This window comes from Equus asinus, chromosome 3 (genome assembly GCF_041296235.1).
Source record: "Equus asinus isolate D_3611 breed Donkey chromosome 3, EquAss-T2T_v2, whole genome shotgun sequence".
Classification (NCBI taxonomy): domain Eukaryota; kingdom Metazoa; phylum Chordata; class Mammalia; order Perissodactyla; family Equidae; genus Equus; species Equus asinus.
Window position 1 is genome coordinate 75882693 of NC_091792.1, and position 13272 is coordinate 75895964.

Genomic DNA, 13272 nt, shown 5'->3' on the forward strand with positions numbered 1-13272 from the left:
TGGTTTGCCTTTTTGTTTTAAACATAAGGAATCAATGTAATGCCTTATGCCTGATAACCTGTGCTGTTGTATTTGGTCCTCCCTACAACTCTGTCCATAGATATTATTGTTGCCACTTTATAGATGAAAAAACGGAAGCAAAACCATTAAGTGCCTTCCCCAAGGTCTTAAAAGAAGTCACCAAGAAGGTGGTGTGGCTCAAGTCTCCTGACTCCAGTTTACTATTCCCCACAATAATGTTGGAAAACCACATTGGAACGGGAAGACTCATTCCAAGTACTGCTGTCACACCAGCAAGCTTCAAAGGTCAGGCAGATATTTTACTTTACGGTTAAATTGGCCACGTTTGCTCAGTGTGTACTATATCCCAGGTCCTGTGCTTTGCCCTGGGAGGATTCAGAGAAAGTAAAAGACGGATTAGACTTTCCTGGCTCTTACAAGCTGGTGGGAATGGGAGACACATACATACAAACATGGAAGGGCAAGGGGGACAGTGCACTAAGAGAAGTACACAGCTCTGTGGGAGCAGGGGAGGAGCAGTCTCTGAACACGTTCCAGGAAAGGGGTCACCTTCCATGCCAAGATGAACTTTGCATGAATAAAGATTTAAGTGAGGACAGATTGAGAAGAGTGAAGAGGGGAATGGGGTGTCGACCAAATTTCATCCACCTGCAATTTTACCTACTCAAATTTTATCTACCACGGCAAGAAGTTAGTGTCTAATATTTTAAAATTACTTTTAAATACAAGTATTTGCATATTAGTTATATAAATAGAGGTAAACACCAGAACAACTATGATAGAAACGGCTCAAGTGGTTTCCATGGGGAATGGAACTGGGGGGATAGGAAGGATTGGGGTTGTGAGGTTGGGGAGGGCCTGCCGTGGTTCTTTATAAAGTCTTCAGTACTATTTGGTTTTGAAGGCACAGGTATGGATTCCTTAGATAAATATTAATTTTTCAGTGAGCCTTAATGAATGAGTAAGGTTTCTCCAAGGAGAGGGAGGAGGTGGGTATTTCTAGCAGAGGACCCAACATTAACAGAGAGAGGTGGCAGGAGAGCAGAGGGAAGAGCAGGTAACCCATTAGGATGACTGTGGAACACACCTCCCTGCGTGGGGACATATGAGCTGGTGCTTGATTGCAGAAGGCCTTGGATAGAAGGGCGCGCACAGACACACACACACACTCATGTGGTTGTCGGCAGGAAAGCAATAAAGGGTATTGGGCAAAGGGGTGATATGCTCAGAACTGAGCTTTACGTACAGCAGTTGTTCTCACCTTGGAGATTACCTTGCTTGTTAAAATTGCTGGGCCCCACATCAAAGTTTCTTCTTGAGTAGGTCCAGAGTGAGGCCCGAGAATCTGCATTTCTAATAAGTTCCCAGGCAATGCTAATGCTGCTGGTCTGGGAACCACAATTTGAGAAGCAATAATAGAGTAATCTAGCAACGAGGAGAAGTCGAGACTAGAGTAGTGGGAGAATGAAGGTCAAGGGACTGTTCCACTAGGACAGAGCAGAAGGAATGGGGCCCTGATGGGGAGTGACGGTGAGACAGTCCAGAACAGCAATCAAGAGAACAGACTGACTGCTTCAAAGGATAGAGGACCATTGGGCCATGTTCTGGGTCACACCAAATCACAAATCACTGTTAAATCTCCAGTGCTTGGGCCAAGTATGCCAAGAAGCACCTGAAATTCATTTTTAAAGCAGCAATCCTGTCTGGAAATTAAGCTGTGAGTTTTACCTCACTTTCCCTTTCTTCCCCATCTCTAACCTCATTCTAGTGCAATTTAGGTTACAAAAGCATCTTCCAGGGAGAGCATTCATATCTGCACGTGGTCAGAAAGTGTATCTGTCTGTATATATAAAATCGTATTAAAGCTGGTTGCCTTATTATTTCATTTTAGAACATCCCTGTAGCTAAATGGTGTTCAAAGTAAACATGGAGAACAGAAAGCATCCATCTCTACCTAGTGGGGCAAAAAATGACTGAATTCCCATACCATATAAATACCCCATGAAAACACAGAGGAATCCTTGATCCACCCAGCATTCACTGAGTATCTGCCTCGTGGCAAGCACTGCGGATGTGCTTGGATGCAAAGATAAATAAAACGTGGGCTCCACTCCCAGCAGTTCAACATCTAGCAGTCTTTGTCCCACGCTCTTAAATCTTGCTAAGGATTGGGTTTTGTTTGTAATAGAAATTCTAAAGCAGGGACAGAAGAAGTTATCTTTCCTAAATTGCCCACCTCTGTTGTCTAACTATTCCACTGAGGAAAACACTTGGTCCTGGGTTACTTCGCTGAGCTCAGATATGTTTTGCCGACACAGAGTCTGGGCAGCATCCAGCCCCCCGTTTACTCCCTGGTCTTTAAGTCTAGTAAGTATTTTATCATTTACACCTTTCGATATCCAAAGAGAGTGCCGCTCGGGGTTTAAAACATGCAATTTCCTTCACTACCTCCCCAAATAACGGGGTCATTTCAGGACCAGGCCAGTTTGGCACTGGGACGTGTTTCCCAGAAGTACTAATAGTTCGAGAGAGGAGCAAGTGTCCTCACATCTGCAGGTCTGGGTGCCGAACTTTCTACTGTCGGTGAGAATCATGTCCCAGTGAAAATGTAGAAGTGAACCAACCCTCAAAGGGATAAGGTGACAGGGAGTGGTGTTTACTTGAGTCAGAGAGTAACTGAAAATGACTTCTGCAGCTGGAATAAAACAAAGGGTTGAAGGTCAACTTCCTCTTTGATTTTGGCTAGTCAGCAGTTCAAGCAGCCTTTCAAATGTTTCGTGTCTGCTGACTTGTCCAACTCTGTAAAAGACCCCACATCTTGCACCAACCTGTACCTCTTGGGCACTGGAGTGAAACAAAAGGAAAAGTGTTCCATCTTATTAGAATTAATGAAGTCATGCCACTCACATCCGTCCACATTACTCCACTTTGGTCACCACCATTGTGGTCCATGCTGACATCATTTCTCTCGTAGATTACTGCAGTGGCCTTCTCACTGGTCTCTCACATCCTGTTTGCCCCATCCAAAGCATTCTTCACATTAAATCACTGTAATTCATTAATTCACAGTATTAATTCACAGTAATCTTTTGGAAACTCAAATAATACAACTAAAATCTGAATACCCTACACATATAAATAAATCCTAACTTAAAAATTTCCCCTGGCTCCCCGTTACTCCAAAGACTTAACTAGTTGATTTGGCCCAGAGAACTCTGCTTAATCTGTGCCTCCCACGCTTTTCCCTCTTCTTGTTGCATCACATTCCTCCCTCCTCGCTCTCTCTGCTCTCATCACCCAGATTCCTCTGCCTGGAACACTTCTCCCTCCCTGCTTTGCCAAGTTGTCTCCTACTCACCTTTTACCTCTTAAGCCTTATCAGCTCCTGAGGGATGGGTGAGGAAGACCCTCTTCTCCTTGGTTAGGCCAAATCCCCATGTTTTAAACTCCCTTGGCACCGACAACTAGCTCATGAACCCTTCATAGAATGTAACATGGGACATTTACACAATCTTGTATGATTAATTTCTGCCTGATCTCCCCTCTAGACTGTAAGATCCATGAAGGCAGAGACTCTACCTTTTTGCTTGCCATTGTATTCCAGAGCCTGGCATAGTGTCTGGCACATGTTAGGTACTAAATAAATTCATTCTGAAGGAAGGAAGAATGCATGAGTGGTAAATTGATACTTCTAAAATAATAAAGAGGAGGCCTAGCATTTTAAATGAGTGATAATAATGGGTAGCACATATTAAACTTCTAGTGTTAGGTAAACACTGTTCAAAACTCTTTACTCATTCATTCCAGTTCCGAGGACCAACCCTATCAGTACACGTCAGTATCTGCACATAATAGATGAGATCTGAGATTCAGGCTACTTGTGCAAGGCCAGGCAGCCAGTGTAAGGTGAAGCCTTAACAGTTGTCAATATTGTTACTCTATTTATTACTATTCTCACCTTGGTGGAGTTCCTAAGAGTGCCATCGTCAAAGGGGGTGGTGTTGGGCAAGCACAGCCCTGCCCCCAGGCCTCTGAGCGCCTTCTAAGGCTGGGCCTGGAGTGAGAGTTTGGGGGCCCAGGGGCTGTGAGGGCCTGCCCACCATAATGGAAATGGCAGATGGAGGAAAGGATCCTTCAGGCTGGGCAGTGGGGAAGGTCACTCAGGCATCCAGAAACCTTCCTCAGAACCTGTCTTTGAATTAAATCTCAACTCATATCTTCCAGAAGCCTGAGGTGAGATGTCTGGCCATGTTGCTGGTGCCGTCGCCCTCAAGAAGCCAAACAGGCTCTCAGAGTCTCTCAGGCCCTACCCCCGGACGTGGCCCCGCCCTAGAGCATGCTGGGCAGGACCTCCCCATAGATCCCTCCCATTGCCAATGTATTCCTCCAGAGGATTCTGAGCTCTGCTTGGTGTTTCCAGCTGTGATGAGGTAAATGCAGTCTTGGTCCTCTGGAAAAGTAGATAATTAAGGCAGATAGTCCACACATGTGAAAGTGTTGTGACTTGGAAAGGGCGGGCAGATCCCAGGTTGGGAGGATTAAGGAAAGCATTGAGGGAAACCTTTCAGTATGGTGGGAAGGAAAGAGGAAAGAAGAGATGGAGGATCTCATTTTGGTTTTGGTTTTGTTTTGTTTTGAAGTTTTTATGAAGAAAAGTTCCCATCTGATGACTTCTCTGTTTCCCTCTGGTGGTCCAGCACATATGATCAATGAGCGAGGAGTGTGGACAAGGTGTAGGAAAGTGGAATTGTTTTGAGAACTTAGGCAAGCGAGTTGACTGAGAAAACAATCACAGAAGCTCCCCCGAGACAGGGCCTCTGTTTGTTGCCTCCACTGGGTGTCCCAAGTGCTTGGAAGAGCGTCTGGCACATGGTAACACAGGAGGAATGACTGGATTCTGAGGCAGTGGTGGAGCTGAGCAACAAATGTAGAACAGAAGTTTATGGGGCACAAACACACTTGTGTGATTTTATCCAAGAGGAAGCAGGCCCTTATTTGAAGGCAGTTCTAAAAAAGGCAGAGTTGGATTTTGCTAGACAGGATGAATGAAAGAAGGGGGTAGGCTGTTTAGAGCAGAGCAGTATATTTAGGTTTAGGATTAAGTGATGCCCCCATGAAGTTTTCCTTGGAGAGGGAGGAAATGAAGACAAAGGTTGTCAGGTGAGCAGGGGAAAGTATAGAGTGGCTTGTAGTTCCTGAATAGGTTGAGGCATTAGCATGCTGAGGGCATAAGCTGAGAGGATAAAGGGTGGAATTTCAGACTGTATTTTTTCAGAACACACAAGTGTTGCTGGTGATAAGCTCTAGGCTATGGCCATAACTGAACTGGAATGAAGGTAAAGGACTCTAAGATGAGAAGGAGCAGACAGTGAGAAATCAGATCATTGGATGGTCTATCCGGATGGATGTTGGGGCCTCTGATTGATTCCTTCCACTTTGAGTTCCTTTCCTGTCCTCCACAGAATTGGCATTTCCTCTAACTCTAACCTTCAGTCCATGGCATGACTCTGGACAAGAAGGCAGAAATGGGGTGGTGAGAGAGAGGGCTGAAGTAGACATCCGTTTTGTTTTTGTTTTTATTTTGACACTCAGCATTCACTCACCTTGTAAAAATAGTCCTTCTTTTGCCCTCTGGGGATCTAACCCCGTTGTCAGTTTCAGTCCATGTCAAGTGGAGTTGTTTATCACTAACGCTCTTACTTTAAAGGAGGGCATTGAAGTCAGGCTTGGCCAAAAAGATTGGTCCATGCTTTTGGCAACAGCGTTTGGTCAGGGATGGGCATGTGACCCAACTGGAGACAATAAGGCACAGTGGGACTTTTGAAGGGACTAGTGGGAGAAACAACCCATTTTTAGCTGTGCTTTTAGTTTGGAAGATGTAGCTACGAACTTGCCAGACAGACTTACAAGGTAGCCAGTCCAGAATCTAGAGCAGAGAAATGGATAGAAACTGAAACTTGATGACATCAGCTGAGCCCCAATATGAATCCTCCTGCCTGAGGGCAGCCTTACTCCCAGACCTTTTTCAGGTGCCTGAGTCAACAGATCCTGTTTTTAAAGTCAGTTGAATTATACTTGCCATCATTTACATCCAAAGAATCCCTCACAGCGTAAGGGGGCTCTCCATCCCTGGCTCCCTCTTCTGTGCTAGCACTCTGAATATGTATTACCTTCTCTGTCCTTCAGGTCGTGCCCTTCTATAAAAGAGGGTAAAGAAACCTACTTCAAAGAATTGTAAAGTTTAAATGGGATAATATACATAAAAAGCATAAATTTGTTTCACAACATTGAAGTACAATAAGCAGTACTTAATTTTTCTAAATTAAATTAAATCTGGCTCAAAGACCCCATTTTAAAGGGTAGGAAGATATACAATAGTAGTCATTAATGGGAGCTTTTTGCCTAGTTAAGTATTCACCATCAAATATGTAGGTAAGAGCCTGTGATCTTGAGTCCATCTTGGTTGCCCCTGGGATTTTCATTGCCCAAGCCCTTCAGGCCCATTGAAAGGCCAGTGTCTGCACAGCCTCTGTGCTAAGTGTGAGCAATGCCGTGTCTTGCGACAGCTCTCAAGATGATGGGGCTTGATGATTAGTCATCTCAGCATCATCACTTCATCCCTTAAAACATTGTGCTGTCTCCTAGAGTACTTCCTCACAGAACCCGTCCACCTAAGGGATTCCTCTCTACATCCTGAATCTCAGGGTCTTGGAGCCACTGCTACCTTTAGGCAACTCTCCTTCTCTCACCCCAGCACTTGTGTCAACCCCTATCTCCTCTCTCCTTGGAGCAGCCAGCTAAAGTCTCCTCCCACATGAGGGTCTGGACAGGACTGTACAACAGGTATCTCACAACTTCTGCTTGGGTTCAGGAAACATGAAAGCCATTAATAACTCCTGAACCCAGAAGCCCAGAACTTCCTGTAAGACAAATGAGGAAAGGTAACTTTTATTCCTTCTGGAGTCCCCTCAGGTGGAGGGTAGAAACAGCATTATCCTGTTTCAAATGAAGGTTGCCTCAAGCTGGGCAAGAATCCCTGCAAAGGAAAATTACCTACTCTTGTCAGCCCAACCCTCTCCCACAGTGAAGCATTGCTAAACTTGCATAATACTCAGTTCCTTCTCTACCTCCTGGCCCCCATAGAAGGAAGGAACAGACCCCGAGTCTCCTGGGAGAGATAGGGAGGCAGCCTCCACAAATCTCTGAGCTTCCACTTGGCCTCCCTAAGGAAGACCAAACGTGTCCTTGTGACCCCAGGAAAATAGCCTAATTTAGGCTCTGATCCAGGGCCAATGGAAGTTCCAGAGGAAAGGCCTCAAGAGGAGCCTGGGGGCCAGCCCCGTGGCCAAATGGTTAAGTTCACGCGCTCCGCATTGGCGGCCCAGGGTTTCACTGGTTCGGATCCTGGGTGTGGACATGGCACCACTCATCAGGCCACGTTGAGGCGGCGTCCCACATGCCACAACTAGAGGGACCCACAACTGAAATATACAACTATGTACTGAGGGGATTTGGGGAGAAAAAAAGAAGAAGATTGGCAACAGTTGTTAGCTCAGGTGCCAATCTTTAAAAAAAAAAAGAGAGAGAAGAGCCCCTTCTCATAGCCTTGGCCCCTTAATTGTGGCTGCAGATTAGGGCACAGTTCTGAGTGTTAATCCATGTGAAGGCTGCCTCAAGAAAGCTGATTCCCTTAGGCAGCACCTGGTACCAGAGAAATTCACAGTACCTGAAGCTGGGATCTGGGGTTCCCATACCCAAGCCACATCAAGGTACCAGTCAATTCATGCATTTTATTGGCCCTGACATTAGGTTTGGAGTGTGGGCTTGAGGGTATAAAAATTCAGGTAACCCATTTCCATCACATTCTATGTCACTGAAAATTCTTCAGGCGCCACAGAATATCTTGTAAATGAGACCCCCACCCCCCACGCCCCCCAAGCTGCACAGCACTGATCTCTGGGTATAAGCAGCAAGCCCATGAAATCTGTTTGTAGAGAAATTCATCCTCATCTCTCCAGTCATTGTTCAGCTAATACGATTTCCTTCTTTTGGTAAGAGTCCTGCTTTCCCATAGGAACTGGAATCTGGGAAAAAGGAAAACAGTACTAGAAGCAGAACAAGAGTGTGGGATCACTCCTGGGTGGTACTGTCACCTCATTTGGACAGTTCACTGCCTAGATGTGCTGAGTGTGCAAATTCTGTCTCGTTGCCTCATCCAGTGTTTCTCTGAATAGAAGCAAATATCTGGGCACCAGGTATGACTTGTTTTGTGACCCCAGCCAGTAAGTCAGCCCTTTTGAGCCACCACCTCTCCCTTGGTTAGAAGCTCTTTGGCAATGGGTTCATGGAAAACATCCCAGAATGGGAGCTACATGCTGAATTCCCTAGTACTGGCTTTGCCATCGATTGTGTGATTCATCCTCTCTGATGTTCAAGCTGTGAGAAGCAAATTTGAAATGATGGATGTGCTATATTAAATATATCATAAGAGCAGAAGTTAAACCTTGCAAGCTGTAGGGTTTGCTTCCTCTATAAGCCTGGCTATCTCTATGGGAACTGAAGGTTGCTTCTTTAGGCCTGTAGTCGGGGAGCTAGAGCAGAGTGGAGATACAGTGGCGGAGTGAGGATGAGCCGTCTTGCACCTAATTTTTCCTCCCCTCTAAGTCTGAATACTGGCAGTGGTGAGGCAGGTGGTTCTAAGGGCTCCTTTCACTTTACCGTTCATGATGACCCCACACCGCCTTTACCTCCATGCCACCTTTCCCTCCTTCTTTGGATGCTTCAATCTCTTTGATGTTTTTCTTACCAGACGTTCCTCCGCTTAGCCATTAAACAGCTTTAACTTTGATGACGTGGATATGGATGAGCACAAGGATCCACTTGGTCCCTTTGGTCACTTTTGCTTCAGCGAACTCAGTGGGATGTCCAAGAAGAAACCCTTGTGTTAGGAAGAGTTCTAAGAAGGTTCCAAAGATCCCTTATTTTGCTAGTCACACCCTTGTATAAACTGCTCCCCTTGAGTGTAAGCTGGACCTCATGATTTGCTTCTGACTAATAGGATAAGGGAAAGGTGATGGCATATCATTTCCCTCATTAGTTTACAAGATTGTGACTTGTGTCTTGCTAGCAGACTCTCTCCTGGCTTTGATGAAGCAAGCTGCCATGTTGGAGAGGCCTACATGACAAGGAACTGAAGGTTGCCTCCAGCCAACTCCAGCCAACAGCCATCCAGGAATTGAGGCTCTCAGTCCAACAGGCCTTGAGGAACTGCATCCAGCCAGCAACTATAGAAGTGAGCAAAGAAGTGTGTATTTCCCCAGTCAAGCCTTCAGATGAGACCCCAGCCCCAGCTGACACCTTAATTGCAGCCTTGTGAGAGACCTTGGAGCAGAGAACCCAGGTAGGCCTTGCCTACATTCCTCACCAACAGAAACTATGAATTAATAAATACTTGGTTTTTTAAGCCACTAACTTTTGGGGTATTTGTTATATAGTAACTAACACACCCCTAAATTACTGTAACCTTGGTGTAAGATGTAGCATGGCTGGGAAGGCAGGCACCAAATGAGAGGACCACCTCCTTGACAACATTCCTGGAGATACTGTCTTCAATCTCGAAGACTATCCCCAATTCTCTTAGCTGCAGTGGTATCATTGTGCTCCCCCCAGCCCTGATTAGTCTCCAGGAGGTGAGGCCTAGGTAAGGTAGTGCTGGGTGGAATGGATGGCCAGGATGTGGGGTGTTAATCTGTCTGGAAGGGACATTGTGAGCTCGAAGTGACCCTCAGGGATCATGAGGAGTGATGATAAGGTCATTCTTCCCCTCCTCATTCTTTCCTTCCTTTTCCACTCACTCCACCGTTCCTTTTTCCGTACTTGTTTTCTCCTTTTGCCCCAAATTCTGGGTGGCTGCCCGACGACCATTCCTACAAATGATAGCCAGGTGATCTCTTGGTCTTGCAATAATTCTACCAAGCTGGGCATCCTGAGGAAGTTTCCCTCGGGAGCGGCTCTTGCCATTCCTTGAGGTGTCCTCACATGCAGGGAGACCTCATTGTTGAGCTCAGAATGTGCCTTCCAGACAGATTAACACCCCACATATAACAGATTCTTCGGCGGGACCCACCCAGTTCCTGGACCCTGCCCTGGCCACTCCAGTGTCCACAATCGCAAAACCCATCCATACACACACCTGCACTGACTGCTCACCTGTGAGATACTCAGGAATCAGCAACTTTTTCTAAATGAAGGTAAGTTACTGTTTTCAGGAAAATATTCATATCTCTGGTCCTTTTCAGAGCTGCAAGTTCTCTCCTCCCTTCTGCTCCAGGAAGGGTAGAGAAAGGGGAAGGGTGAACTGCTCCCCATTTTCGTTAGGGTCAGCTGAGGTGTGGGGACGTGGCCCACCACCCAGACTTCCTGAGGGAGAGAAAGGCTCTTAGGAGCAGGTGACATTCCTCACCAAGAGATCCAAGAGCAACATTTCCCCCTGCCACTCACCTCAGGGCCTAAACACCCCCACACTTTCAATTCCAAAACTTTCTGAGGCAACAAGGGGAAATTCTGGCTGTATCCTTCCAGAGGAACGCATCCCACCCTGCAGCTCTGTATAGTTCAGGATAGTGAGGGTGCAGATGGAAAGACAAGTTGAGCCGAGTTCTGGTCTTGAAGGGTTTTTCTCATTTTGAAAAGGCCCGGAAGTTTTTAGAGTAAACTTTTTGTACTTTTTATGAAAAAGTAAAGTGTTTTAAGTACAGGGCATCTGAATAAGGTCAAATACAGGACCCAAGATAAAACTGAGAAAGCCACTGTCAGGCCCCCTACAAGGGACTGGTCATCTTGCAGAAACCAAAAGAGGAAATCAGTCAGAGCTGACTTCCCTCCTTCCTTTCCCTGAGCATAAGCGCTGGGAACCCCAAACCCACTCCCCCTAAGCACCACACAGAGAACACTACTCTCTCCTAGCAGAAACATTTATTGAGGACGATCAGTATCCTTGGTTGTGCTAACCATGGTTCTCATCAGAGGATGTGTTCTCATGAAAACTGCAATGCTTTCTCAACAAGGACTGAATGATTTCTTTGGGGACATTTTTCCTCCCTGGAAGTGTTGGAGAAGCATTTCCTGTTTGAATAGAAGAGTCAGATCTCTGAACACAGTGCTTTCATTAGAGGTGAGGGTGGCTGGAGGGACGTGGCATACATCATGCATGCAGGTGGGTCTTGGATAGGGCACAGACTCCCTGTAAGGTGAGGAAGGGGGTTGACTCTGGCATAAATGCTGGTCCTTGAAGGCCACAACTTTCCAGGGCTGTCTGATCCTGTCTCTTTTCTGTCTAACCCTTGTACGAAAACTCTTGTCAGGAGGGACAGCATTTTGGCTGCAGGATGTGGTCCTTGCCCATTCCCCTGGCTGTGGGTCAGAGAGAACCCCGTAGTTGGAGGGATGCCCCTCGTCAGTCTCTACCTGGGCCTGCAGTTCCCCCTTCTGCTGACTTAACTCTGCAGCCTAAGGTTCGTATCTACATGCCAGTTTCTCTTCTAGGATCTTCCCAATGCCTGCCATGAGCTCATGAGCTTCAGGAGGCCCACAGCTCACGAGAGCTTCACTTTGAGCTGGGTCTCAGAGTGGTGCAAAGGTTGAAGTGAACTTGGCTTTTTGCTGGGGACTTTCCTGCCCTGTGATTTTTTTCTTGGAATTAATCCACTGAGAAAACTGCCTCATTATTTTTCTGAAGTAACTTTCAGGAGGAAACTGTTCATTCTGTGACAGATACGGGGAAGTGCCCTCTAATTCTCTGTCCTCAATAGAGTGGCTCTTCTTTCTGGCTTTAGACGTCCCAACTCCTGAATCCTCGCTTCCACATTCTCCTGCTCTGGAGTCCAGAGGTCTCACTGTCTTTGCAGCTGGTGGGAAATTCCTATCCTGGCATTTCCATGAGACATGCTTAGAGGCCCAGGGTTCCTGCTAATCTCCATTGTCCTCCAAGTGGACTTGCAGCACCTGGGAAGCTCCCATGTCCCCACTGGAGACGCTCTGGGACTGAGTCAGTGAGGAGTCGAAGGCAAGCTATCTGAAGTAAGGGATATGTCAGCAGGAGAGCCTTTAGGCTGGCTATGTTCCTTGCTCTTCAATTGAAACTTCAACTCGGTAGGGAGCTGTTTTTTAATGTCTGATGGTTTGGAATCTTGGGGAACTGGTATTTTTGGTGAGGGACATTCACTGGTCAGGGTAGTTTCTACTTTGCTCACATTGATATTTACCATTTGGGAGCTTCCCAACTTGTTGGTTGTCAAGATGTCACAAGATTGTGATGTAAGAACGCACAGCTCCTCAGCCTTGAATATCTCCCTGAAGTTCATGGTGGACGTGGAAAAATGTTTTCAATTCTTCTCCACTATCTTTTGGCCCTGAATCATGTCCTCTCTATCACTGGAACTCACATTCTCATCCCTTGGCACATGTCCAGCCCCAGCTTGCCTTGTGGGCACCTCTCAGCTGCATCTGTTATTGTCTAGGGCAGTCTTACTCTGACTCACTTTGTCTATAAAGCTGTGTGTGAGGATCTCTGAAGTCTGTCTGCCATGCTTGATTGCCTGGATGTCCTTGGCAAGCTCCCGGTCGATATCAGAGTGGGATGGTTTTAGGGACCCCTGTCCTTCGTTGCCCACAGATGAGGTAGCAGGGAGTGGAAGATCCAGGATGGGGACTGAATTCGTTTTCACCTTATTTCCCTGAAAACTTTTAGAGCTTCCCTCAGGGGGCTTGGAAACCTCAGCTTTGGAATCCACCCCAGAAATATAGGTGGCTGAGGAGAGAAAGTCAAGTTGGGGAAGAGGCCATGTTTTGGCTTCTCTCAACTTATAGGATTTTATGGATTCAAGAACTTTGAGGGGTAGGCCCCACCTCTGACTCACACAAAACCTTATAATATGGGCTTCTATCACCTGTCGGGTGTTGGGATCCAGAAAAGAAAGCTCTGGAGTGGTCATCTGGGGGTGGACCCCACCTACTGTTATGTTTTTCAAATTTCTGTTTTCCATATTCTTCTGGGAACTCCCAGAAGGAGGGGATGGGTTGTCCTCAGCCAGCCATGAATGACACACCCCAAGGGGGCTCCTCCCCACAGTGATCTGCCAAAACTTCTGGCTTAGATGTAATCTAAGAATGGTTTTCATTTCATTCTGGTCTGTGTCCTTCCTTGAGACATTTAAGAGTTCATTCCCTGAGTAATTCCTTGAGTGACACACA

The 13272-nt window shown here is 46.4% G+C and overlaps 1 protein-coding gene across 1 annotated transcript in view; it reads left to right on the plus strand.

The window, feature by feature from the left end:
• The window catches only part of LOC123276646 (ATP-binding cassette sub-family D member 2-like), a 182108-nt gene that overhangs the window by 142335 nt on the left and 26501 nt on the right, over positions 1-13272 (plus strand). Inside the window, 1 exon segment of the mRNA XM_070506463.1 lies at positions 9149-9421. The gene's annotated coding sequence lies outside the window, so the exon portion shown is untranslated.